Below are 26176 nucleotides of genomic sequence, written 5' to 3'. Positions count from 1 at the left end.
CTCCCCCCATGCGCCTAGGGTTGGACACCCTAGGGGGGGAGTTCCCCCTTGCCTTGGGGGGCAAGGCACCCCTTCCCCCCCACTTGGCCGCCGCCCCCCCCCCCCTTGGATCTGATCTCCAGGGCCGGCGCCCCCCCCAGGGGGCCTATATAAAAGGGGGGAGGGAGGGCAGCACACAACAGCCTTGGGCGCCTCCCTCCTCCCCTGCAACACCTCTCTCTCTCTCGCAGAAGCTCGGCGAAGCCCTGCCGGAGACCCGCTACATCCACCACCACGCCGTCGTGCTGTTGGATCTCCATCAACCTCTCCTTCCCCCTTGCTGGATCAAGAAGGAGGAGACGTCGCTGCACCGTACGTGTGTTGAACGCGGAGGTGCCGTACGTTCGGCACTCGGTCATCGGTGATTTGGATCACGGCGAGTACGACTCCGTCATCCACGTTCATTGGAACGCTTCCGCTCGCGATCTACAAGGGTATGTAGATGCACTCCTTTCCCCTCGTTGCTAGTAGACTCCATAGATGCATCTTGGTGAGCGTAGGAAATTTTTTAAATTATGCTACGATTCCCAACAGTGGCATCATGAGCCAGGTCTATGCGTAGTTACTATGCACGAGTAGAACACAAAGCAGTTGTGGGCGTTGAGTTTGCCAATTCTTCTTGCCGCTACTAGTCGTTTCTTGTTTCGGCGGCATTGTAGGATGAAGCGGCCCGGACCGACCTTACACGTACGCTTACGTGAGACAGGTTCCACCGACTAACATGCACTAGTTGCATAAGGTGGCTAGCGGGTGTCTGTCTCTCCTACTTTAGTCGGAACGGATTCGATGAAAAGGGTCCTTATGAAGGGTAAATAGAAATTGGCAAATCACGTTGTGGTCATACGTAGGTAAGAAACGTTCTTGCTAGAAACCTACAAACCACGTAAAAACTTGCAACAACAATTAGAGGACGTCTAACTTGTTTTTGCAGCAAGTGCTATGTGATGTGATATGGCCAGAAGATGTGATGAATGATATATGTGATGTATGAGATTGATCATATTCTTGTAATAGGAATCACGACTTGCATGTCGATGAGTATGACAACCGGCAGGAGTGATAGGAGTTGTCTTTATTATTTTGTATGACCTGCGTGTCATTGAATAACGCCATGTAAATTACTTTACTTCGTTGCTAAACGCGTTAGCCATAGAAGTAGAAGTAATCGTTGGCGTGACGACTTCATGAAGACACAATGATGGAGATCATGATGATGGAGATCATGGTGTCATGCCGGTGACAAAGATGATCATGGTGCCCCGAAGATGGAGATCAAAGGAGCATGATGATATTGGCCATATCATGTCACTATTTGATTGCATGTGATGTTTATCATGTTTTTGCATCTTATTTGCTTAGAACGACGGTAGCAAGTAGGATGATCCCTTATAATAATTTCAAGAAAGTGTTCACCCTAACTGTGCACCGTTGCGAAGGTTCGTCGTTTCGAAGCACCACGTGATGATCGGGTGTGATAGATTCTAACGTTCGAATACAACGGGTGTTGACGAGCCTAGCATGTACAGACATGGCCTCGGAACACACGCAATACACTTAGGTTGACTTGACGAGCCTGGCATGTATAGACATGGCCTCGGAACACGGAGGACCGAAAGGTCGAGCATGAGTCGTATAGAAGATACGATCAACATGGAGATGTTCACCGATCTTGACTAGTCCGTCTCACGTGATGATCGGACACGGCCTAGTTGAACTCGGATCATGTTTCACTTAAATGACTAGAGGGATGTCTATCTGAGTGGGAGTTCATTAAATAATTTGATTAGATGAACTCAATTATCATGAACTTAGTCTAAAATCTTTACACTATGTCTTGTAGATCAAATGGCCAACGTTGTCCTCAATTTCAACGCGTTCCTAGAGAAAACCAAGCTGAAAGATGATGGCAGCAATTATACGGACTGGGTCCGGAACCTGAGGCTTATCCTCATAGTAGCCAAGAAAGATTATGTCTTAGAAGCACCGCTAGGTGATGCACCAATCCCTGAGAACCAAGACGTTATGAACGCTTGGCAATCACGTGCTGATGATTACTCCCTTGTTCAGTGCGGCATGCTTTACAGCTTAGAACCGGGTCTCCAAAAGCGTTTTGAGAAACATGGAGCATATGAGATGTTCGAGGAGCTGAAACTGGTTTTTCAAGCTCATGCCCGGGTCGAGAGATATGATGTCTCCGACAAGTTCTTCAGCTGTAAAATGGAGGAGAACGGTTCTGTTAGTGAGCACATACTCAGAATGTCTGGGTTGCACAACCGCTTGTCTCAGCTGGGAGTTAATCTCCCGGATGACGCGGTCATTGACAGAATCCTCCAGTCGCTTCCACCAAGCTACAAGAGCTTTGTGATGAACTACAATATGCAGGGGATGGAAAAGACCATTCCCGAGGTATATTCAATGCTGAAATCAGCGGAAGGGGAGATCAGAAAAGAACATCAAGTGTTGATGGTGAATAAAACCACCAAGTTCAAGAAGGGCAAGGGTAAGAAGAACTTCAAGAAGGACGGCAAGGGAGTTGCCGCGCCCGGTAAGCCAGTTACTGGGAAGAAGTCAAATAATGGACCCAAGCCCGGGACTGAGTGCTTTTATTGCAAGGGAAGTGGTCACTGGAAGCGGAACTGCCCCAAATATTTAGCGGACAAGAAGAAGGCCGGCAACACCCAAGGTATATGTGATATACAAGTAATTGATGTGTACCTTACCAGTACTCGTAGTAGCTCCTGGGTATTTGATACCGGTGCGGTTGCTCATATTTGTAACTCAAAATAGGAACTACGGAATAAACGGAGACTGGCAAAGGACGAGGTGACGATGCGCGTTGGGAATGGTTCCAAGGTTGATGTGATCGCCGTCGGCACGCTACCTCTGCATCTACCCACGGGATTAGTTTTAAACCTCAATAATTGTTATTTAGTGCCAGCTTTGAGCATGAACATTGTATCTGGATCTTGTTTAATTCGAGATGGCTACTCATTTAAATCCGAGAATAATGGTTGTTCTATTTATTTGAGAGATATGTTTTATGGTCATGCCCCGCTGGTCAATGGTTTATTTTTGATGAATCTCGAACGTGATGTTACACATGTTCATAGTGTGAATACCAAAAGATGTAAAGTTGATAACGATAGTCCCACATACTTGTGGCACTGCCGCCTTGGTCACATTGGTGTCAAGCGCATGAAGAAGCTCCATGCAGATGGACTTTTGGAGTCTCTTGATTACGAATCATTTGACACGTGCGAACCATGCCTCATGGGTAAGATGACCAAGACTCCGTTCTCCGGAACAATGGAGCGAGCAACCAACTTATTGGAAATCATACATACCGATGTGTGTGGTCCAATGAATGTTGAGGCTCGCGGAGGATATCGTTATGTTCTCACTCTCACTGATGATTTAAGTAGATATGGATATGTCTACCTAATGAAACACAAGTCTGAAACCTTTGAAAAGTTCAAGGAATTTCAGAGTGAAGTTGAGAATCAACGTGACAGGAGAATAAAATTCCTACGATCAGATCGTGGTGGAGAATATTTAAGTCACGAGTTTGGTGCACACTTAAGGAAATGTGGAATAGTTTCACAACTCACGCCGCCTGTAACACCACAGAGAAATGGTGTGTCCGAACGTCGTAATCGCACTCTATTGGATATGGTGCGATCTATGATGTCTCTTACCGATTTACCGCTCTCATTTTGGGGTTATGCTTTAGAGACTGCCGCATTCACTTTAAATAGGGCTCCGTCGAAATCCATTGAGACGACACCGTATGAATTATGGTTTGGGAAGAAACCTAAGCTGTCGTTTCTAAAAGTTTGGGGATGCGATGCTTATGTCAAGAAACTTCAACCTGAAAAGCTCGAACCCAAGTCGGAAAAATGCGTCTTCATAGGATACCCTAAGGAAACTATTGGGTATACCTTCTACCTCAGATCCGAAGGCAAGATCTTCGTTGCCAAGAACGGGTCCTTTCTGGAGAAGGAGTTTCTCTCGAAAGAATTGAGTGGGAGGAAAGTGGAACTTGATGAGGTGATAGTCACCCCTTCCGAACCGGAAAGTAGCGCAGCGCGGGAAAATGTTCCTGTGGTGCCTACACCGACTGGGGAGGAAGTTAATGATGATGATCATGAAGCTTCGGATCAAGTTACTGAACTTCGTAGGTCCACAAGGACACGTTCCGCACCAGAGTGGTACGGCAACCCTGTCCTGGAAATCATGTTGTTAGACAACGGTGAACCTTCGAACTATGAAGAAGCGATGGCGGGCCCGGATTCCGACAAATGGCTAGAAGCCATGAAATCCGAGATAGAATCCATGTATGAAAACAAAGTATGGACTTTGACTGACTTGCCCGATGAGAGGCGAGCCATAGAAAACAAATGGATCTTTAAGAAGAAGACGGACGCAGATGGTAATGTGACCATCTACAAAGATCGACTTGTCGCTAAGGGTTATCGACAAGTTCAAGGGGTTGACTACGATGAGACTTTCTCACCCGTAGCGAAGCTGAAGTCCGTCCGAATCATGTTAGCAATTGCCGCATACTATGATTATGAGATATGGCAGATGGACGTCAAAACGGCATTCCTTAACGGCTTCCTTAAGGAAGAGTTGTATATGATGCAGCCGGAAGGTTTTGTCGATCCTAAGAATGCTAACAAAGTATGCAAGCTCCAGCGCTCAATCTATGGGCTGGTGCAAGCATCTCGGAGTTGGAACATTCGCTTTGATGAGATGATCAAAGCGTTTGGGTTTACACAGACTTATGGAGAAGCCTGTGTTTACAAGAAAGTGAGTGGGAGCTCCGTAGCATTTCTCATATTATATGTGGATGACATACTATTGATGGGAAATGATATAGAATTCTTGGAAAGTATAAAGGCCTATTTGAATAAGTGTTTTTCAATGAAGGACCTTGGAGAAGCTGCTTATATATTAGGCATCAAGATCTATAGAGATAGATCAAGACGCCTCATTGGTCTTTCACAGAGTACATACCTTGACAAGATATTGAAGAAGTTCAGTATGGATCAGTCCAAGAAGGGGTTCTTGCCTGTATTGCAAGGTGTGCAATTGAGCACGGCTCAATGCCCGACCACGGCAGAAGATATAGAAGAGATGAGTGTCATCCCCTATGCCTCGGCCATAGGGTCTATTATGTATGCCATGCTGTGTACCAGACCTGATGTAAACCTTGCCGTAAGTTTGGTAGGAAGGTACCAAAGTAATCCCGGCAAGGAACACTGGACAGCGGTCAAGAATATCCTGAAGTACCTGAAGAGGACTAAGGATATGTTTCTCGTTTATGGAGGTGACGAAGAGCTCGTCGTAAAGGGTTACGTCGACGCTAGCTTCGACACAGATCTGGATGACTCGAAGTCACATACCGGATACGTGTATATTTTGAATGGAGGAGCAGTAAGCTGGTGCAGTTGCAAGCAAAGCGTCGTGGCGGGATCTACATGTGAAGCGGAGTACATGGCAGCCTCGGAGGCAGCATAGGAAGCAGTCTGGATGAAGGAGTTCATTACCGACCTAGGGGTGATTCCCAATGCGTCGGGCCCGATGACTCTCTTCTGTGACAACACTGGAGCTATTGCCCTTGCGAAGGAGCCCAGGTTTCACAGGAAGACCAGGCATATCAAGCGTCGCTTCAACTCCATTCGTGAAAGTGTTCAAAATGGAGACATAGATATTTGTAAAGTACACACGGACCTGAATGTAGCAGATCCGTTGACTAAACCTCTCCCTAGGGCAAAACACGATCAACACCAGGACGCAATGGGTGTTCGATTCATCACAATGTAACTAGATTTCTTTGTTCATGATAATAGTCTATTATTCATGCTATAATTGTATTGTCCGGAAATCGTAATACATGTGTGAATACATAGACCACAACCTGTCCCTAGTAAGCCTCTAGTTGACTAGCTCGTTGATCAACAGATATTCATGATTTCCTGACTATGGACATTGGATGTCATTGATAACGGGATCACATCATTAGGAGAATGATGTGATGGACAAGACCCAATCCTAAGCATAGCATAAAAGATCGTGTAGTTTCGTTTGCTAGAGCTTTTCCAATGTCAAGTATCTTTTCCTTAGACCATGAGATCGTGCAACTCTCGGATACCGTAGGAGTGCTTTGGGTGTGCCAAACGTCACAACGTAACTGGGTGACTATAAAGGTGCATTACGGGTATCTCCGAAAGTGTCTGTTGGGTTGGCACGGATCGAGACTGGGATTTGTCACTCCGTGTGACGGAGAGGTATCTCTGGGCCCACTCGGTAATGCATCATCATAATGAGCTCAATGTGACTAAGGCGTTGGTCACGGGATCATGCATTGCGGTACGAGTAAAGAGACTTGCCGGTAACGAGATTGAACAAGGTATTGGGATACCGACGATCGAATCTCGGGCAAGTAACATACCGATTGACAAAGGGAATTGCATACGGATTGATTGAATCCTCGACACCGTGGTTCATCCGATGAGATCATCGTGGAGCATGTGGGAGCCAACATGGGTATCCAGATCCCGCTGTTGGTTATTGACCGGAGAGGCGTCTCGGTCATGTCTGCATGTCTCCCGAACCCGTAGGGTCTACACACTTAAGGTCCGGTGACGCTAGGGTTGTAGAGATATATGTATGCGGAAACCCGAAAGTTGTTCGGAGTCCCGGATGAGATCCCGGACATCACGAGAGGTTCCGGAATGGTCCGAAGGTGAAGAATTATATATAGGAAGTCCAGTTTCGGCCACCGGGAAAGTTTCGGGGGTTACCGGTATTGTACCGGGACCACCGGAAGGGTCCCGGGGGTCCACCGGGTGGGGCCACCTGTCCCGGAGGGCCCCGTGGGCTGAAAGTGGAAGGGAACCAGCCCTTAGTGGGCTGGGGCGCCCCCCTTGGGCCTCCCCCCATGCGCCTAGGGTTGGAAACCCTAGGGGGGAGTTCCCCCTTGCCTTGGGGGGCAAGGCACCCCTTCCCCCCCACTCGGCCGCCCCCCCCCTTGGATCTGATCTCCAGGGCCGGCGCCCCCCAGGGGGCCTATATAAAAGGGGGGAGGGAGGGCAGCACACAACAGCCTTGGGCGCCTCCCTCCTCCCCTGCAACACCTCTCTCTCTCTCGCAGAAGCTCGGCGAAGCCCTGCCGGAGACCCGCTACATCCACCACCACGCCGTCGTGCTGTTGGATCTCCATCAACCTCTCCTCCCCCTTGCTGGATCAAGAAGGAGGAGACGTCGCTGCACCGTACGTGTGTTGAACGCGGAGGTGCCGTACGTTCGGCACTCGGTCATCGGTGATTTGGATCACGGCGAGTACGACTCCGTCATCCACGTTCATTGGAACGCTTCCGCTCGCGATCTACAAGGGTATGTAGATGCACTCCTTTCCCCTCGTTGCTAGTAGACTCCATAGATGCATCTTGGTGAGCGTAGGAAATTTTTTAAATTATGCTACGATTCCCAACAGGCGCACCTGCCCGTACCTGTAGATTAGGTAGGGGTGGTCGGACGGCGTCGGAACGGAACTCTCCAGCACCGACAGAGAGCGGAGCTCGCCTGAGTTGGGGACAACGGCGACCAGAGGCTGCACTAGTGGCTCCAATCGGGTCCGACGGCACCACTGAAGCACGGCGGAGGCTCTGGAAGAGTGGCCCAAGCCTGGGAGGGGCTGGAGCTGTGGAGACGACCCGTGGGGATCGCTGGCGAGCTCGAGCTTGGGGACGGCGGCCCGAGCCCTGCCCGGCCGGGCTACGGCTTCCTTCTGGCTTGTGGAGTGTGTGAGAGGAGTTGGTGATGCTCGAGAGCGCTGGGGAGGGCTATATTTATAGCCGAGCGAGGTGAGGGGTTTGGGCTCCGCCGGAGGACACCTGGACACGGCACTCGGCAACGAACAGCGTCAGTGAGCTAGGGGGAAGGAGACGCAGCTCACGCGGCCACTGTGAGCGGGCGGAGACGAGCACAGGAACGAGCGGGGTAGCGACGAACATAGTGCGCGGCGCATTGTTGGGTTGGCCGTACCGCGCCCGTGCTTGCTGCGGCGAGCTCCGTCGTTGGTGAGCGCCATGAGGGAGTTAAGGGAGAAGAGACGGGGATGGTGGCTAGGTTTGGCGAGGTGCGGCAGGCGGGGAAGCGAGCATGCGCCGAACAGAGTGCTCGGCGGCACTCAGAGCGCGGCGACAAGAGGGTTGGCACCGTGCACACGCGTGGTCATCGTGTGCACTTCAGCATAGTGGCACGACTGGCCCCAAATTCATGTCTGGCGTGTAGTCCTTAGTGTTTTGGGTTGAGCCAATGCTTTGAGTCGAGCTCAGGTGCAGTAATTGGAGTTTCACTTCAAGGTAAGTTTCTGGACAGTAACTTTGAGAGTTAACTGTGGTCAAATTACTAAGAGTTGGGAGCTGAGCTTGGAAGGTTAGCAATCATCTAGGAAGGTAGTGATGCACAAGAAAATTCAGCACCATTGGAGCAAGTAAAATGGTAGTTGTTGTAGAAACTACCATTTCTGTCCAGAACAGAAAATATTTTCTGTAGCAAAAATATTCCAAAAAGTGATGCAATATTTTTGCTCAGGAAGGTGTCCTAGGGTTCAAAGAATATTTGGGAATTTTCTCAGATTTTTGTGGGCAAGAAAAATTTGGGTTGCTTTGGAGCACAAGTGGCTGGTTAGGGTTTTAGAGGAGAAAATGAATATTTTTCATTTAAGAAAAATATTCATAATATTATTTTGAGGTTGATCAGATAAGAAATGATGGCTAGAGAGAGAAATGAGTCACTTGGGTGAAAGTCAAGGTGGTATCCAACTGAAGAGATTCAAAACTCCAAATTCAAATCAAAACCAAATAAAAAAATCAGAAAAAGAAGAGGGGGCAAAAACCAGGCTGTCACAGCTGCCATGTTTCGTACTCTTCCAGTCTACTTTGGAGATGATAGGTTGATTTTATATCGCTGAATAATATAAAATATTCTGAGTGCAGACGCTCCACCACGAGGTTCCTTGCTCCTTCTCGGTCATCGAGAATCTATGTTCTTCCACTCTTTTTTTTATGTGAGCTTTGTTCATCCTTTTGCCAACACGCGGGACATCTAGCATCAAGGTGCACGTGTCATTCAAGAAAATGGAGATAAGCAGTGCATAGTGAGGCGTGCACTACGATGGCACCTAGTACTACGCAATATTTATCCTCCTCGATGACACATGAATAGTGCATGTACTCAATGACGGAGCACGAGATGGTAGCCATGGACATGGTCGGCCCTTTTTGGAGAGAGTGCTAAATATTAACTTTGATGTGTCCTGTCAACTCGCAAAACGACGAGAAGCACACACTGAATGACAGAGCACGGGATGGTAGCCATGGACATGGTCAACCCTTTTTGGAGACTAATGCACTTAGATGTGTCCCGTCAACTTGCAAACGAGGAGAAGCTTTTCTTACTACTAGTACGACCTCTCCCTCGCTCACGCGCGTGCGGTGGCTCGCAGGACGAGGTGAAGCTTTTGCTTTACGATAGTGCGCTTAATACAGGCGGTGGACGTGCAGCAGTTTATTCTGTGTGAGATTGCCAGAAGTATCTATACTGTAGTACCATCATCATTGTTCGAATTTCAGAAGAGGCGAAGAGCCAAGCACACAGTCACCTACTCACAGTATAAGCGGCCATGTTTGCATGAATTTTTTAATGTAGTACAATCTGAGTGGATTGCTCCAGTGGTCATCACACGTGAGCCAATCGATTCGCACCCTTCCGCGCTCCATTTTGTCTTGCGATCCTTGCTCCGTCTAGCACGCTGACAAGTGGGCCCTATGCTCATGTATGCCAACGTGGTAGTCAACTATTTTGCCAGAGTCAGCTATCACACCTTTTCGATGCCACGTCCATGTACCCACTAGAAACAAGTTAGCCTTGTTCGGTTCAACTACCTCCCTAGGTGTTTGGAGAGGAATTGGCTAGCGTGAGGCAGTTGTATAGGTGGGCAGACGGCGAAAAACAGGGGAAAACGTGCGAACTAGCTAGACAAGGGAGGGAAGCTTCTACATTTGCAGGGGACATGGCATTGGCTATTGGGCGGCAACAAGCGGTCATCCGGGTACACCATAAAGGATACGAAGAGGCATCCTATATCAGCAAGGACCAACTTCCCTACGGATATCTCATCTAACAGAACTCCCAAGTTAGCTGTGTTGAGGCTGGCGTAGTAATGAGATGGGTGACCAGATGGGAAGTGGACTCAATATTAACTAGATGGATGGGTCACTGCAAAGGTTTATTATAAATGTTTGCAGTGACCCATCCATCTAGTTAATATCGAGGTCTTTGTTTTGTAATTTTTGACATTTTTTGTTTTTTGAACACATGTTAATCGAAGGTCTATCGTGTTAGTTTTTAATCATTTTTATTTTTTGAACACATGCTAATTAACTTGAAAGAAGGTCTATCGCGTTACTTTACGACATGTTTCCAAAAAAGGTGATATGACCTCTGTCAACTTATAAGTCATGTCTGTGAAATTAACCTCGAGGTACTTGTTCTCAAATTAACCTCTGGACCTTGCCGGAGTTTTGCAATGTGTCGGCGTCAATTGCAAGATGAGCCACCAAGCTAGCAGTGGAGTTGCCAACATGCTCAAAGTACACGCAACATTGAGTAGAAAGAAGCATGCCTAGGAAATTAATGTGTGCTTTGGGAGGCCCTTTGCTCAAAGAGCAAGTACTCTTTCGGTTATACTATAAGACTAGCCACAGTGGGAGTAACTTCAGCAGTAACATCGAGTCCAACTCAACAAATTTGCTTATGCGGCAATGAGTTAATGAGGAGAGAGGTAGTTTGAGTAACTTAGCTAGTTACTGTAACATCACATGTCCCGGTGCAATATGAGTCTATAACCTAATAAATGAAGATTTGCATTTTACCACACTTATGTTACTACCCACTATGCGAAGAGGCTTCCTATATCGGCAAGCACCAGCCTCCTTACCGATTGCTCATCCAATAGAACTCCCAAGTTAACTGTGCTGAGGCTGGAGTAATCATCAGATGAGTGACCGAATGGGAAGTGGACTCGATGTTAAACTAATGGGATGGGTTACTATAAATGTTTAATTGGCTTAAATGTATATAGTGCTCCGATCTAGTAGTTGAACCTCGAGGTCTTTGTTTTGTAATTTTTGACATTTTTTTTGAACACATGTTAATCAAAGGTTTATCGCGTTACTTTTTGATAATTTTTGTTTTTTGAACACATGTTAATTGGCTTGAAAGAAGGTCTATCGTGTTACTTCACGACATGTTTCCAAAAAAAGTGATATGACTTTTTTCAACCTATAAGGAATGTCTGTCACATTAACCTCGAGGTACTTGTTCTCAAATTAACCTTTGCGTCTTGTAGGATTACTTGTTTTTTGAACACATGTTAATCGAAGGTCTATCATGTTAATTTTTGATAATTTTTGTTTTTTGAACACATGTTAATTGGCTTGAAAGAAGGTCTATCGTGTTACTTCACGACGTCTTCCCAAAAAAAGCGATATGACTTCTGTCAACCTATAAGGCATGTCTGTCAAATTAACCTCGAGGTACTTGTTCTCAAATTAACCTCTAGGTCTTGCAGGAGTACTTGTTTTTTGAATACATGTTAATCGAAGGTCTATCGCGTTACTTTTTGATAATTTTTGTTTTTTGAAAACATGTTTATTGGCTTGAAAGAAGGTCTGCACAACATGTTTCCAAAAAAAGTGATATGACTTTTGTCAACCTATAAGGAATGTCTGTCAAATTAACCTCAAGGTATTGTTCTCAAATTAACCTCTGGGTCTTGCGGGAGTACTTGTTTTTTGAACACATGTTAATCGAAGGTCTATCGCGTAACTTTCTGATAATTTTTGTTTTTTGAACACATGCTAATTGGCTTGAAAGAAGGTCTATCGTGTTAATTCACGACATCTTTCCAAAAAAAAGTGATCTGACTTCTGTCAACCTATAAGGCGTGTCTGTCAAATTAACCTCGAGGTACTTGTTCTCAGATTAACCTCTGGGTCTTGCAGGAGTACTTGTTTCTTGAACACATGTTAATCGAAGGTCTATCACGTTACTTTTTGATATTTTTTGTTTTTTGAATACATGTTAATTGGCTTGAAAGAAGGTCTATCGTGTTACTTCACGACATCTTTCCAAAAAAGGTGATATGACTTCTGTCAACCTATAAGGCATGTCTGCCAAATTAACCTCGAGGTACTTGTTCTCAAATTAACCTTTGGGTCTTGCAGGAGTACTTGTTTTTTGAACACATGTTAATCGAAGGTCCATCGCGTTACTTTGTGATAATTTTTGTTTTTTCAACACATGTTAATTGGCTTGAAAGAAGGTCTATTGAGTTACTTCACGACATCTTTCCAAAAAAAAGTGATATGACTTCTGTCAACCTATAAGGTATGTCTGTCAAATTAACCTCGAGGTACTTGTTATCAAATTAACCTTTGGGCCTTGCAAGAGTCCTACAATGTGTTAGCATGAATTGCTAGATGAGCCAGCAAGCTAGCAGTGAAGTTGCCAACATGCTCAAAGTGCACGCAACATTGAGTAGAAAGAAGCATGCCCAAGAAATTAATGTGTGCTTAGGGAGGCCTTTGCTCAAAGAGCAGGTGTATATAAATTACAGTCGGCAGGCTATAAGGACGAGGAGCGAGAAGCAATACGGGCTGCTGGATATACTATAACTAGGTGTCCCACGGAGGTACTCCCTCCTTTTCGGTTTATAGGGCTCAATTCAAAAATCTCACCAACCAAGGTAGATGGTGAGTGGTGGAATATTTTTTGTTGTTTGCAAAAGCACTCAATTAATGTGCTCGTTTTCCTCAAAAAAAAATGTGTTTACCAATGCATTACTTGCAATGCATGCATGCATGCATAAAGTACATGCATTGGTCAATTTTCTCTTAATCCTTGCATGCAATGATAATGCGCCTTGAAATCTGAACATGTGATGGGGAACAATCAAATTGAGACTTATAAAGTGGGAAATCTAAAGTTTTGAGATAAGCCCTATAAACCGGAAAGGAGGGAGTAACATTCAAAGTTATTCTCACACTATAGAATGGTATAGGAATGTTGAGAGATTTGGTTGATTTTATATCGCTGAATAATATAAATATTATGAGTGCAGACGCTCCACCGCGAGGTTCCTTGCTCCTTCTCGGTCGTTGGGAATCTATGTTCTTCCACTCCTTTTTTTACGTGAGGTTTGTTCATCCTTTTGCCAACACGCGAGACATCTAGCATCAAGGTGCACGTGTCATGCAAGAAAATGGAGATAATTAGATAAGCAGTGCGTAAGTGAGTCGTGCACTTCGATGGCACCTACTATGCAATATTGTTTCTCCTCAATGGCACATGAATAGTACACGTACTCAACAACGGAGCACGGGATGGTAGCCATGGACATGGTCAGCCCTTTTTGGAGAGAGTACTAAATAACTTTGATGTGTCTCGTCAACTCGCAGAACGACGAGAAGTTTTCTTACTACGCCTTCTCCCTCGCCAACGCGTGCGCGGTAGCTCGCATCACGAGGAGAAATGTTTGCTTACAAGCGGTGACGTGTAGCACTTCATTTGATGTCAGATTGCCAGAAGTACTATTGTAGTACCATCATTACTGTTCGACTTCCGGAAGAGGCAAAGAGCCAAGCGCAAGGTCACCTACTAACCTAGTATAGTATACTATAGCCAAAGCTGGTTCACCTTTTTAGAGAATGGTTAATTAATATAGGCGGCTCTTGCAGCGGCACATCATTTATAGCAAGTACTACTCTCTTCGTAGGAACTTAAAACGCATGAATAGGAAAAATAAAGGATTAGAGTGGCATGTCCACTTGAATCCCATAGCATTAACAAAGTGTTCCCCTAAAAAAATAGAGTGTTTGACACAGGAAAAACAAAGGCAGTGGAAAAAATGTTGGAGTGGATGCTAGACTGCTAATTAACACATGATTACATAGGGAAAAAATCCTATAGCATTCTATCCTATGAATCAAACGACCAATGTATGGAGCACGATGCTGCCTCTCATCGACCTCCTCTGCATGAGTTTTCTTCTCGTAGTGGCGGAGCTTAGGCCAAGGACACATTTTATTTTCAAGTAGGGCTCGATTAACTCAACTATGTCTCCTAGCTAGCAGCGCCCACCTGCAAATGAGTGCCACCGTGAGCTGCGCAACAATGATAGAGGCTTTGGGAGGACCAGAGGCAGGCAGGCGGTGAGGTAGCCCGACGACCCCTTGAGCTTGAAAGGCACCCGCGTGATCTCCTCTCCTCGTAGGGAAGGTCGGGGTCCATTGGGTACATCTCCGACGACATCCGCGGCTTCTGACAGCGTCATTGCCATTTCATTAGTGTAAATAACTAGTCAACTCATAGTCAACAATCAAAACCGCCTAAAATCTAACATGTGAACACTAAAACCACTCAAGGGGGTGATATACCCCGTTTTAGAGATTTGAGGGTAAAAATCGTACCAAAATTGACTTTGGGGGTTATTTGTCCATCAACCTACATTTGAGGGTGAAAATATACTTCTTTCAATGGTCCGCCGGCCGGTCAGAGTATTCTCTTTAGATCATAACATGTGGGACCGAGTGTGAGCGAATCGACCTCAATCCACGGCAAAAATCGCCTGCCGGATGCACTTTGAGAGAGACGAGGAGCAAGAAGCGATACGGGCTGGTCGTGTCATGCAAGAAAATGGCTAGTCTCATGTTTAAAACTTGTTGTACTATAGTAGAGGTAGATGTAGATGTAGTGTAGACGTAGATGCAGATGTAGATTTACATGTTGAGATGTAGAGATAAGTGAGACTCACCAACGGTCAGCAACGTAGGCCGAGTACGTGCACGAATCACGCGCAAAAAAAGGAGTACGTGCATGAAGAGAAGAATTGCACGCACGGACCCACGTACTATGTGCCTCATTCCTAACACACACGCGCGGGTACATGGTGGAGCTCATTTCTAGATGAAGAGGTAGCTCACGTGATAATTTGATGCATGTAGTAGTTGTTCACTTAGTGGCGGGTCGGGAACCACGCGTGAACGAATCAAAGTTCGACCATGACGCGGTGGCGTGTTTGTTTTTAATTCTTTTTCTTCAATGGCATGTACGAAGTTTTTTTCTTGAATGGCACGTGAATCGTGCACATACTCAATGACGGAGCATGGGATGGGATGGTAGCCATGGACATGGTCGGCCCTTTTTGGAGACTACTACACTGGTACTTTGATGTACGTTTTAAAGAAAACTACTAGTTTGATGTGTCCTGACAACTCGCAGAACGATGAGAAGCTTGCTTACTACGCCCTCTACATAGCCCACACTTATTGTACTAGCAGTTGGAGTATGGGAGCACCTGATATTTCCCCGTCCGGACCGATCCCAAGTTGGCTTCTCACCTTCTTGGCCCACCAAAAACCCCTCCCCCCTCTGATGACCCACAAGTATAGGGGATCAACTGTAGCTTTTTTCGATAAGTAAGAGTGTCAAACCAAACGAGGAGTAGAAGGAAATGACAAGTCGTTTTCAGCAAGGTAATCTCTGCAAGTGCTGAAATTGTAGGTAGCAAAGTAGTTTGATAGCAAGATAATTTGTAACGAGCAAGTAACGGTAGTAGTAACAAAAGTGCAGCAAGGTAGCCCAATCCTTTTGAGGCAAAGGACAGGCCAAAACAGTCTCTTATGATAAGTAAAGTGTTCTTGAGGGTACACGGGAATTTCATCTAGTCACTTCCATAATGTTGGTTCGATTTGTGTTCGCTACATTGATAATTTGATATGTGGGTGGACCGGTGCTTAGGTGTTGTTCTTACTTGAACAAGCCTACTACTTCTGATTAACCCTCCCGCAAGCATCCGCAACTACGAGAAAAATATTAAGAATAAATTCTAACCATAGCATTAATCTTTTGGATCCAATCGGTCCCTTACGGAATAGCGCATAAACTGGGGTTTAAGCTTCTGTCACTCTCGCAACCCATCATCTACTTACTACTCCACAATGCATTCCCTTAGGCCCAAATATGGTGAAGTGTCATGTAGTCGATGTTCACATGACACCACTAAGGGAATCACAACATACATACTATAAAAATATCGAGCACATATCAAGTTCACATGATTACTTGCAACATGATTTCCCCCGTGACCTCAAGAACAAAAGTAACTACTCACAAATGATAATCATGCTCAAGATCAGAGGGGTATTAAATAGCATATTGGATCTGAACATATAATCTTCCACCAAATAAACCATATAGTAATCAACTACAGGATGTAATCAACACTACTAGTCACCCACAAGCACCAATCTATAGTTCCCGTAACAAGATTGAGTACAAGAGATGAACTAGGGTTTGAGATGAGATGGTGTTGTTGAAGATGTTGATGGAGATTGCCCTCCCCAAGATGGGAGAGTTGTTGGTGATGATGATTTCCCCCTCCGGAAGGGAAGTTCCCCCGGGGGAATCGCTCCGCTAGAGGCCAAAAGTGCTCCTGCCCAAGTTCCGCCTCAAGACGGCGGCTCTCCGTCCCGAAAGTCCTCTTCTTATTTTTTCTAGGTCAAAATGACCTATATACCAGAAGATGGGCACGAGAGGTGGGCCTGGGTGAGCATAACCCACCAGGGCGTGCCTGGGCTCCCTGGCGCGCCCAGGTGGGTTGTGCCCACCTAGTGGCCGCCCTCTGGTACTTATTTGCTCCAATATTCATCATATATTCCATAAAAATTCTCGGTGAAGTTTCAGCTGTTGGGGAATGTAGCATGCAATTTCAAAAATTTCCTACGCTCACGCAAGATCTATCTAGGAGATGCATAGCAACGAGAGGGGGAGAGTGTGTCCACGTACCCTCGTAGACCGAAAGCGGAAGCGTTTGACAACTCGGTTGATGTAGTCGAACTTCTTCTCGTTCCGACCGATCAATCACCGAACGTACGGCACCTCCGAGTTCTGCACACATTTAGCTCGATGACGTCCCTCAAACTCTTGATCTAGCAAAGTGTCAAGGGAGAGTTTCATTAGCACGATGGCGTGGTGATGGTGATGGTGAAGTGATACGCGCAGGGCTTCGCCTAAGCACGACGACAATATGACCGGAGGCATAAACTTTGGAGGGGGGCGCCACACACGGCTAGGAATCAATGTTGTGTGTTCTAGCGGTGCTCCCCCCTCATATATATAGGTCAGAGGGAAGGAGAGGCAGCCAAGGGGGCGCCCCAAGTAGGAGGAATCCTAATTGGGCGCCTCCCAATTCGGCCTCCCACCCTTCCATATTCATGCAGAGGGGAAAGGAAGGAGGAGGGAGGAGAGAAGGAAGGGGGAGGCCGAATCCCTCCCCTTCCTTTCCCTCTTCTCCTCTTTCCTTGCCCCTTATTTTGGCCTACATGGGGTGCACCAGCCCCCTAGGGGCTGGTCTGTCCCCTTCTTGTCCCATTAGGCCCATGTAGTTGCCGGGGGGATGCCCGGAACCCCTTTCGGTGACCCGATATGTACCCGGTACCCCCAGAACACTTCCGGTGTCCGAATATCATCATCCTATATATGAGTCTTTACCTCTCGACTATTTCGAGACTCCTCGTCATGTCTGTGATCTCATCCGGGACTCCGAACAACATTCGGTCACTAAATCACATAACTCATATATTACAAAATCGTCATCGAACGTTAAGCGTGCGGACCCTAGGGGTTCGAGAACTATGTAGACATGACAGATACACCTCTCTGGTCAATAACCAACAGCGGAACCTGTATGCTCATATTGGTTCCCACATTTTCTACGAAGATCTTTATCGGTCGTACCGTAATGACAACATACGTTATTCCCTTTGTCATCGGTATGTTACTTGCCCAAAATTCGATCGTCGGTATCTTCATACCTAGTTCAATCTCGTTACCGGCAAGTATCTTTACTCGTTCTGTAATACATCATCCTGCAACTAACTCATTAGTCACATTGCTTGCAAGGCTTATTATGATGTGCATTACCGAGAGGGCCTAAAGATACCTCTCCGATACTCGGAGTGAAAAATCCTAATCTCGATCTATGCCAACCCAACAAACACCTTCGGAGATACCTGTAGAGCATATTTATAATCACCCAGTTACGTTTTGACGTTTGATAGCACACAAGGTATTCCTCCTGTATCCGGGAGTTGCATAATCTCATAGTCAAAGGAATATGTATATGACATGAAGAAAGCAATAGCAATAAAACTTAACAATCATTATGCTAAGCTAACGGATGGGTCTTGTCCATCACATCATTCTCCTAATGATGTGATCTCGTTTATCAAATGACAACACATGTCTATGGTTAGGAAACTTAACCATGTTTGATTAACGAGCTAGTCTCGTAGAGGCTTACTAGGGATAGTGTGTTTTGTCTATGTATCCACACATGTATCAAGTTTCTAGTTAATACAATTCTAGCATGAATAGTAAACATTTATCATGATATACGGAAATATGAATAACAACTTTATTATTGCCTATAGGGCATATTTCCTTCATCGGCTTGTTTGGAGTTGTGCAGAATAGGTAGACTGACGTAGCTTTTCAGGTCCAGATTTCCAGCTGCCGGAATTCTCCCTCTTTGTGTGTACCTTGCAAATTATGAGAGAAAAGGCATTAGAATTACTCCAGAAAGCATTATTATGCATTAAAACATCATAAATAATAGTAGGAAAACATGATGCAAAATGGACGTATCAACTCCCTCAAGCTTAGACCTCGCTTGTCCTCAAGCGAAAAACCGAAATCGAAAACATGTCCACATGCTTAGAGAGAGAGGTGTCGGTAAAAACAAAATACGGACATAGAAGCATCATGTAGATTATTATAACAACAACAAAATTAAACATAAGACTTTTATAATACACTTCTCATGAATAAGTAACAAATCATCACACAATCGATGTATAAAGCATAAACTCTATTAGAAACCAACAAACTATATTCTCAATCAACTTTGCAACTACAATTCATCATATTTTCAGGAAGGGTCATGTATCGGAGCCTTTTGGCAAGTCCACATACTCAACCATCATATAGTCTTCTATGATTGCTAACACTCATCTCATACACATGAACAAAACGTTTCAACCAGACACATAGAAAGATGGGGGCTTATAGTTTTGCCTCCCAACGTATTCACCTCAAGGGTGATGTCAACAATAATAACTTATGCCACCCATATTCAACTGGACATATGTGCCTAGATCTTTCCTCACCACATGATGCTTGCCAAAGGAGAAAAAAATAAAAAAGGAATAAAGAGAAAACTTTGACTCTTTGCATAAAAGTGAAAGATAGGCCCTTCGCGGAGGGAAGCAGAGGTTGCCATGCGCTTATTTGTTTGTATGCTCAACCCCTTAGTGCAAAAGAACGTCACATTGCATTGCCCCTTGTGATAGCGACCTTTATTATGCAGTCTGCCGCTTTTATTCTTCACCATCACAAGTTCGTGCAACGCTCAATTTTCTCTTACACTAAATGATCTCACACATTTAGAAGCAATTTTTATTGCCTTTTTGCAACGATGCCAACTTACTTGAGGGGTGTTGCTCAATCCCTAGGTAGGTATGGTGGACTCTTGAAAATAAGATTTGGGTTTAAGGGTTTTTGGATGCACAAGTAGTATCTCTACTTAGTGCGGAATTTTGGCTAGCAAAGATAGGGGCAACACGTCTGGCTGAACAGGCTACGACAAAGGCTTCTTTGCCGTCTGCTAGCTGACGGCAAAGATGCAAAGGTCTTTGTCGTCCGCCAGCCGACGGCAAATAGCCTGGACGGCACACGTGTCAGCTTAGGTCCGTTAAGGGGTTAACGGCGTGCTTTGCCGTCCGCCAGCGGACGGCAAAGATCTTTGCATATTTGACGTCTGCCAGTGGATGGCAAATAGCATTGAATGTTTGCCGTCCACCAGCGGACGGCATAGCATGCCACGTGGCAGCACCTGGGGGGTTGGCTTATTTGGTAGCTTTGCCGTCAGCTGGCTGACGGAAAATATTCAACGTTCTTTGCCGTCCGCTGACAGACGGCAAAGCATCCAAATAGGCAGCCTACTGCCCCAGGTTGCACAGGTAGCTGACATGTGGCATGTTTGCCGTCCGCTAGCTAATGGCAAAGCTCTTTGCCATCCGCCAGCAGACGGCAAAGAGTCTATATAGCCCCTGTTTTTCTGTTTTTTCTTGAATTCATTCAATTTGACAGAATTTCACACACACACATATATATACACACACATATGAAAATACTTTCGACAAGCATACCAATACATATACATACCAAATCATATCCCTGCCATATGGATATGATCATCCAACACATATACATAGCAAATGGTTTCATCCAACACATACACATAGCCAACATATCCAACAACAAGCATACAATGGTTTCATCCATACATATATAGGTAGAAAGTTTGACATTGTTCATCCTACAAAATCAAAACAAGAAGGAAGCATAAAGAGAAGAGTAGACTCCGTCAACGCAAGCTTCCTCATCTAAAGCAAATCTGCAAATTGGGAAAGAAGCAAGTTAGAAGAAGAAGAAGACTAGCTAGAAAAATAATAAGAAGAAGAAGAGGAAGAAAAGGAAGAAGAAGAAGAAGAAGAAGAAGAAGAAGAAGAAGAAGAAGAAGATTTTTTCTTCTCTTTCCTTTTATCCTCTCCTCTTTTTTATCTTCTTCTTCTAACTAAGGTAGGTAAAAATGCCATTTTATTGCTAAGCTAGGTAAAAATGCTAAGTGTAGGTCATTTTAGAGGTAACTAGGTAAAATAGGTCATTTTGGAGCTTACTAAGGTTACTATGTCATTTTCGAGGAAAGTAAGGTAAGTCTATATCATTTTGGAGGTAACAAAGATTATCATGACATTTTTGAGGAAAGAAAGCTAAGTATAGCTCATTTTTTGTCTAACTTAGGTAGTTATGCTATTTAGGAGGAAAGTAAGCTAAGTACACTAGAGAAAACTTACCCTCATCACAACAAATGCGATGAAGATCGCAACTAAGGTAACAATTGATACAACGGCATAATGATACCAAGCCTCATTATCAATCGCATATTTTCTAATCTTCTTAATCTTCAAGCGCATTGCATCCATCTTCAAGCGCATTGCATTCATCTTCATCTTGTGATCATCGACCACATCGGCTACATACAACTCCAATTTCATCTTCTCTTCTTCAATTCTTTTAATTTTTTCTTTCAAACACTCATTTTATTTTTCAACTAAACTAGCAAAGTGGCCCGCTCGATGTGCGGGCTAGAATTCTTTGAAGTTTAATAATTAAAACAAATTATTTTATTTGTGTAAAGAAAATTTGGAACCAAGTGTGATGACATTTATAATCATTTGTCATTATTATCGTTTGTTTGTCAAGGATGATTGTAAACATGATTTTACCCTTAGACATATGTTTGGTATTTTTTTCATGATAAGATGAGAATAATTTCTCTTTCATTTTTTGGAAATATTGGGTGAAGACTTTTCGAATTTTTTGGGAGCACCTCCTCAGCCCGTGGGTTTGCCGGATGTGGCCGTAGGATCTTGTTGATAGTTTGTACCGACTTGACATGAAATTGTACTTTCATATGCATACTTCAAATATCAATGATTGGTACAGGTTTAATATGTTTTCTTTATGATCATGTAATATATATTTTGATTTGTTCAGAACATTTTGCAGCATAGAAAATTAGACTATAATTTAGTATTTAGTTTGAGCGCACTTATGTGAACTCCACCTGTTTTTAGGGGTGTACAATACTGTACGCAATCACTGTTTAATAGTAGGAAATTTTGGTTTTTTTTAGAAAAAATGATTTTTTTTTCTGGTGGAAGCCCAAGTTGGTGTTTCAAGTGTAGACAGCGTGCACGCATTGTTTCTGGTGGAAGCCCAATAAGATCACTTCTCTCGCACTCACACATCACACACCTCACAGTCTCACCGCTCAAGAAAAAAATGAGTCTCACACGGTGCTCTTGCCTGATCCCCTTTTCATCTTGTTCTATCCCCTCTGTACAAATTTTGTTCCACCCGAGCGCTATGGATTTAATTCCGAACACCACCTCAGTTTCCCCTCTTGATTCCTTGCCGTGACCTTGCTCTTACACACCTGCACGCACGGGGTGGCCATCTCGTGTGCCTAATTTGGCTCCCTGTACGCCTCCTCGATCTGCTAAGCCGAACGGCGATGGAGGGTTAGCAGGGCTCGATGAGAAGCTGCCCAATGGAGGAGGCGAGCTTGTCGATCTTGAAGTGCCGCGGTCGTCGGCGTCCTTGGAGGCGACGTGGGCGTTGATTTCGTCTCGCACATCCAGCTTGAATCCACCTCAATTGTGAGGATGCTGGCGACGTGTCTTCCATCGCATCGTGGCCGTCCCGGAGCGAGGCGCCCCAGCAGGTCATCTTCATCCTACTTCGGCGGCTCATTTTTCACCTGCAGGTCCCCCCTTCTTCCTTTCCAGCCTATCTCATACTCGTATATTTTTTTTCTTGTTTCATATAATGTACATTAAGGTACGACTTGTTAGTGAAATATGTAAATCTATTTATGCCCCATACACTTTTTCCGTACTTGGGAGTGGCATCTGAAGTGTTAGGCCCCTTGTCCCCATTCATATTTAAAAAAATTAAGAAATTAATAAGTTTATTTGTAATTAGGTATAGTTTTACTATTTTCCAAAGATAGAATTAATTTTAATAAGTGAATATGAAAATGGGTGCTATTACATTTTACATATAAACTATAACGATCTGTGGATGTTGTCGCCATTGACTTGTACAATAGAATAAGGTTTAAATATTAGATAATATATAGAGTCGACAATTGGTATTATTGAGCTATTTCGATCGAATGTTGATGCATGTTTCCAAAACTTCTAGGAGTAGTAGATCATATTTGTTCTGCCATATCATGTTAGCATAGAAAATTCAATTTTATTTTGAGGATAGTTCGCACTGTACTAATTTTCCATCTACTTATGGTTATCCTTGTTATTAGTTCATTTGCTATAGAAAAGAAAATAACAGGTCTGATCAAGTCAGCATGATATTACATGCAAGTGTTTTGAGTACCCCCTTTCTCTTATGTCTCTCATGAACTATGTGGAACACTCGGTCAACAATATCAGGTTTTTCTGATGCAGCTTGGCCTACTTCCTGTAGCATAGACTGTATCTCCGGCCAAGCTGCGTTCAACATGAATGTCACAAATAGGTATGTGTATCCATCCCACTGACATATTGCCATAGCATCTTGGTAGTTTTATGCTTTGTATCTTGGGCTATCTATGAAGCTGGATGGCACATGGCAGTAGTATTCTCTTTCATACCTGCTCACCTCTTGTATCTTCTCTTTCTATTGCCTCTTGCAAGCCAGCATATAATTCCGTTCTTAGGTTTCCTTGGTGTCTTTTGATCCAGTCCAGTTTGTACTGCAAAATGCATGCAAGGGCATCCACATTGAACTGCAGTTTAAGCTTTTGACACACCAGGAAGTGTTTTGATTGATTAGTATGGTGTTGTATATGACTCTCATAGTATTCCAAAATTGTTACATGCTTTCTCTTGCATTTTGCACCTTACCTTAGTATTTAATGTATATTTCCTCTATCTTCTCTGTAGGGGAATAATAATGGATACTGCATAGCCGTGAATTATGAATGGTTCTTTGATATTCTTCTCGGCCTTATCTCTTTGTACTGAACAATGATATCACATCCTTTTCTATTCCCTATTGTATCATTCACAATCAAGCCTGCAACTTTGGTTGCCATTCTGAGTGTTTTTGCTAGTCTATTATCGCTATCCAACATATTTTTAAGGCCCTCGACAGTATGACGATTGGTTGACTCCCTTGTGTATTCTGATGCTGGCGCGTTAATCCTATTTTTACCTCATTTGTAGGGTCATAGGTGCATAACTGCGCTGTGCGTGTTTTATCTTTACCTTCAGGTAGTAGTGTTCCTATTTTGTGGTATTTTTAGCCATTCATTCCAAATACATAAGGTCCATGACCATTGTTTATTTTTATGTCTACCTTTCCTCCCGTTGATATGAAAGCGAACATGGACTTGTACAATCTGAATTTTTTTCATGTTGTTTTTCCACCTCTTTCCATTGTGTTTCCTTAGCAATTTGGTGTTATCCAGCGGCTCTCTCAATAGTGGCAAGTCAACCTTGCCTGTTGGTAGCATAATCTGAAAGATGGCATGTTCTCGCTCTACCTGAAGTTCTTTCTTCGTACCAGAAAATTGCATCACATCACTCACTTGCAACTTGGGTTTCTTACGTTCCAAATTTCCATATCTGCCCTCTCCAACGTCCTGTTCAAGTTTCCTAATTCAGCATCAATTTAAAATTCATACTGTCTAGTTGTTCTTGTTGGTACTGAAACAAACTTGATAGAACTTACATATTTGGTGGTTTTTTCTCTATCCTTGTTTTTTCTGTCATACACTTTGTGTTATTTTTAGTTGTTTACACGCCCCTAAAAGAAATACCAGGTTCTTGAATGTCCAAATTGTAGATATTGATTGAACTTCCTTGATACTTACCTCTTAGTCATACCAGCCTGACTGATTATTGATTTTGTTTTTGTCACTGGTTCTGGATTGTTCTTTCTTCGTATTTTTCTTTTCCTATATAGTCTTACATCTCTAGCTATCTCTGTTGTATTACTTGCCCTGCATAAGCATAAATACCATAGTAGAAATAAGAGATTTTTTAGGTGTGCATTGTACTGTCGTTTCTGTTCTTGCTGTTGGGAAAAGATTGAACTGTAAGAATAAGATAAGATTGTAATCTAGGATGCAAAGTTGATGTATAATAACCACCGAACAATCACAAAGGAAACTTAGGACATGAATGAAAAGCTTATTTGATTATGTTGTCATACCTCTTGTTTCTGTTGGTGCTTTTGAGAAAATATTAAACTATATGTCATTTCTACACGATCTGTGCAGATGGTACTTACTGGAGGGTCGCTCGACCGATGGCGCAATTGAGGATATTGGGGGAACTTGCTTGCGAGAGTTCCTTTTCTTCTTTGAGGGAAAGCCATCATGGTGGTGTATATTAATTTGGAGTAACTGTAATAGCAACATCATGATGACGACAAGTCTAACCTATCATGAGTTTGTCTATGGAATCATGAGATTGATTGTGAGATTGGTGTAAAGAATATGTGATAGGCCGTAAGATTGATCATGAGATTAGTGTATATGTTATTGGAAACAAAAACAAAAGAGAATACATGCAAATGATCAGTGCAAGGTTGGATTGTTTGGGAGAAGCGATTAACATACCTATCTTGGCTTGGGCCGTTGCTCATGCTATATATTGTTGTGTGAGCCACCTTGGACGGGCGACATGTGCCTTCCGGTCCTATTTGCTTGAGTAAAAAAAAGACCTGAGATAGGAGGAAAGACGTAGGGGTGGAAGCCTAGATTGCTGACCTGAGAGGAGGAAGCATGTATACGTGGAAGCCTGGATCGTTCGTGTGGTATTTTGCCAAGGCAATGGCGGTGAAGATGATTTAGGCAAGCTAGGGTTCCTGAGCGTAGGTTTCTTCTGATTTTGTTAGATCGCTTCTTCTGTTCGTAAGTTGGCCTCGGTAGGTTAAGATTTTTTAAAGGAAAAAAAGGTAGACGTGAGGAAGTTTTTTTTTTCCCACTATATCTTATAACACAATGGCAATGGTGGGTAATTTTAAAGTCAAATCTAATCTAATGGGCATATTTTTTGGACTATTAAATTAACAGTTAGATGTTTCTATTTTTTGTGGTAATTTCTAGACTAATTTCTTTTTTCTGGTTAGAACGTAGAGGGTCGGTTGCAAATTCCGGTTCACATACCTCCTAGATTAAAATATCTCTATGTCAACTTGATGGCCATAATTGTCATAAATGCGAAATCCAACAAATAGTTATAAAAGAGGATTTACTACATCTGAATCATAAAGCGGGCGAGGACCGACGGGGACGGATATCAAGACCATGGCACTATGTATAAGAAACAATCATACAAAGTAAGAAAATTATACAAGTAACTATATAAAT

The 26176-nt window shown here is 43.9% G+C and overlaps 1 long non-coding RNA gene across 2 annotated transcripts; it reads left to right on the top strand.

Moving 5' to 3' along the window:
- Positions 1-21972: 21972 nt before the first annotated feature.
- On the top strand, positions 21973-25422 carry LOC109739800 (uncharacterized). 2 transcript variants are annotated; one of them, XR_012181454.1, is made up of 4 exons: positions 21973-22561; positions 23265-23334; positions 23742-24071; positions 25082-25422. It is a non-coding gene; the product is annotated as an uncharacterized lncRNA (long non-coding RNA). The 2 variants fall into 2 exon arrangements; XR_002227107.4 differs by having other exon boundaries at positions 21977-22561; positions 23742-25422.
- The last annotated feature ends 754 nt before the right edge of the window (positions 25423-26176 follow it).

Source organism: Aegilops tauschii, chromosome 4 (genome assembly GCF_002575655.3).
Source record: "Aegilops tauschii subsp. strangulata cultivar AL8/78 chromosome 4, Aet v6.0, whole genome shotgun sequence".
Classification (NCBI taxonomy): Eukaryota; Viridiplantae; Streptophyta; class Magnoliopsida; order Poales; family Poaceae; genus Aegilops; species Aegilops tauschii.
Note: the sequence above shows the minus strand (reverse complement) of the source record. Positions and strands in the feature narration are given on the sequence as shown.